Here is a 3256-nt window from a genome sequence, read left to right as displayed (position 1 = left end):
CAGTGTCAGTAGTGCCAAGATTGAGAAACCGTGCCTTGTAGTAAGGATTCAAAGAGAACGAGTTTGAATTTACCATTAGAAATATATTTTAATTTATACAGTATAATATTATGTGGGGCAAGAGAGACTCTTACTTGATATAAAACTCAAAAAGTCTTAACATGGCAATTATTTCATTAACTCAATTAATCGTAAAAGGAGGGGGGAAGCAAATAAAGGTTTAGATGCACAGGTAAAGTTTAAGTTTTGCTGAACACTAATCCATGGTCATGTACAGTCCCAGAAATATGCATTTAAATATATATATGAGAATGACTATATAATTATTAAACCATTCCAAAGATGCTTTCTTATTTGAAAATTCTTTATAGATACAATTCTTCAAAGAATGACTACCATTTTTAACAGTAAATTTAAATATTATACAATAAGGTCTTTCCTAAACTCATATCAAACTTTCTATGAGTGTCTAATATTCTACTGGCTTCTAAGTTATTGATGAATATATAATTTATATTGGCTTCTCATTCTGTGGGTCCCTTAAGTGTTTTGAAATTGATTGAAAATAAAATGGTTGCAAGAGGAGCGGGGGACATGGCGGGCGGGAGGCGGCAGGATGGTGAAGCTGACGGTGGAGCTGATCGAGCAGGCAGCGCAGTACACCAACACTGTGCAGGACCATGAGCTGGACCTGCAGAGGTATAACATTCCTGTCATTGAAAATCTAGGCGCTACCTTAGACCAGTTTGATGCCTTTGATTTTTCTGACAATGAAATCTGGAAACTGGGATGGTTTTCCTTCGTTGAGAAGACTGGAAACATTATTAGTGAACAACAGAATATGCCATATAGGTGAGGGACTTGATCAGGCTCTGCCCTGTCTGACAGAACTCATTCTCACCGACAACAGTCTTGTGGAATTGGGTGATCTGGACCCTTTGGCATCTCTCAAATCATTGACTTATCTAAGTATTCTAAGAAATCCTGTAACAAATAAGAAACATTACAGACTATATGTGATTTATAAAGTTCCACAAGTCAGAGTACTGGATTTCCAGAAGGTGAAACTAAAAGAGTGGCAGAAAGCAGAGAAAATGTTCAAGGGCAAACGGGGTGCACAACTTGCAAAGGATATTGCCAGGAGAAGCAAAACTTTCAATCCAGGTGCTTGTTTGCCAATTGAGAAAAAGAAAGGTGGGCCATCTCTAGGGGATGTGGAAGCAATCAAGAATGCTATAGCAAACGTGTCAACTTTAGCTGAAGTGGAGCAGCTGAAGAGCTTGTTTCAGTCCAGTTAGATACCTGGCAGAGAACACAGATCAGGCCCCACTGATGATGGTGAAGAGGAGATGGAAGAAGACACAGTCACAAATGGGTCTTGAGCAGGGTGGCCTCTAAGGATCTTAGGACATACAATAGTCCACTTCAGACAGGTCCTGCTTTTTGAATAGCCTTTTTTGTGTCAGCAAAGTAGAGTTCATAAGCATTGTTGAAATGCTTAAAACTGCTGGTAATTTTGTAATAAAAATTTTGAAATCTAAATGCCAGTTTTCTACCAATAGTGCAAATAAAGGACACTCACTGTGCTGCGGATTGCACATCATTGGGGCGTGTGTGCAGTGAGGCATGGATGTGTGGGAGTTGGAAATGCAGGAGGGCGGATTTTATGGGTAAGCTTCCTAGTCCTCATGAAATGTTTAGGTTTTTAAGTTGATAATAGAACTTATGATTATCTGTGTGCTGCCAAAAAAAAAAAAAGAAAAGAAAAGAAAGAAAATGGTTTAGCAAACAAACTGCATTAGGAAATAATTAAACGGAAGTGAAAAGTAAATTTGCACCAGAATTGGAACTTCTCCCATTTTTCAGGGATGGAAAGTAACTTCTCTCACTGATTCCTTGCCTCTTCTCATTTCCTACCTGGCGAAAAGGCCAAGGAACTGCTTTTAATTTCTGAATAGTAAAAGGCATTTTTACATAATTTAGAACAAAATCCTGTCCTAGACAATATTTCCTGTTTTCCTACTGTCTGATCGAATTTATTCATTGCTCTCAAGTAAACATTAGTGCAGTTGTTTAAAGAGTTTAAAATCTGCACTATTGGGTGTAAATTTAAATGTCAATTTTTTTCAAGTTTCAGAGAGAGGTTAAATGCACATCTGAGGGCAAAGGGGAAAGGACTCACAGTAGTGCCACCTGTTAAGTCCTGGTTTCATTTCTAGTGCCCCTCCATCATTTGTGCTAGCATTGGCCAAAACTAATTACCTTGATTTGTCTGGTGCATTGCACTTATAGATTCTTTTATTTTTTTTTTTTAACTTTATTTTATGGGCTCTGTTGGATTTTTTATTTTTATTTTTTAAATTTTATTTATTTTATTTATTTATTTTGGTTGTGCCGGGTCTTAGCTGCGTGCAGCATGTGTGCTCCTTAGTTGCAGCTCGAAGCCTCCTTAGTTGCAGCATGCTAACTCTTAGTTGCAGCATGCATGTGGGATCTAGTTCCCTGACTAGGGATTGAACCCACGTCCCCTGCACTTTGAGGTGGATTCTTAACCACTGCACCACCAGGGAAGTCCCTACAGATTCTTAATGAGGATTACTTGAGGAGGAAGCTAAAAACTGTGAAGTCAGGGAAGGACAGTATGCTCTGTCAGGAAGAAAAATAAAGAATACTTAGCCAGCTGATACTCAACTGATTAAACTGCTGGATTTTTCTAAAATGGGAAGTGTGTAGTAGGAACAGAAAGGTGAACCAGGAGGTAATCAGAGACACTTAGCAGCAATGGCAGATCTTTGTGGAGTCGGCAGTATGTTATATGCTCATGGTCAGTGAAACATTTTGGGTGATGTGAAAGAAAGCCTGCTTTCTTCATGTTTAAGGGGAGACTAGTCAGATCATGCTTACTTGCATCTTGAACTTGATGACAGTATACATGGCAGCACATACTAAACACAATTTGCTGGAGAGCACACATGGCATTTACATTTTGGATGTAGAAGTGGTTGGTACATTAGATGTTAGTTTTAGATTTAAGCCAGTCCTGATAACGAGTCACTTTGGTATAAACTCCAGGCTTATTTTCTTTTCCACAGTCCGTTCCACAGCTTACTATTCCAATAAGATACCAGATGTTTCTATCACGTGCTATAACAAGAGGTCCCCCAGAATCACCTTGGAAAGGAGGAAGAAGAAAAAAATATCAGTGTAGTAAATAAAGGGGTGTCATAAATATGAGTTAATCAGAAAATCTGGATGT

General features: G+C 38.5%; 1 pseudogene; it reads left to right on the top strand.

Annotated features, from left to right (window-relative positions):
- Window positions 1–616: 616 nt before the first annotated feature.
- LOC118895905 lies at window positions 617–1461 on the top strand (annotated as a pseudogene).
- Window positions 1462–3256: the final 1795 nt, after the last annotated feature.

The sequence above is a fragment of the Balaenoptera musculus genome, chromosome 5, assembly GCF_009873245.2.
Source record: "Balaenoptera musculus isolate JJ_BM4_2016_0621 chromosome 5, mBalMus1.pri.v3, whole genome shotgun sequence".
Lineage (NCBI taxonomy): Eukaryota > Metazoa > Chordata > Mammalia > Artiodactyla > Balaenopteridae > Balaenoptera > Balaenoptera musculus.
The sequence above is the reverse complement of the archived record's forward strand: the minus strand, read 5'-3'. Positions and strand labels throughout refer to the sequence as shown.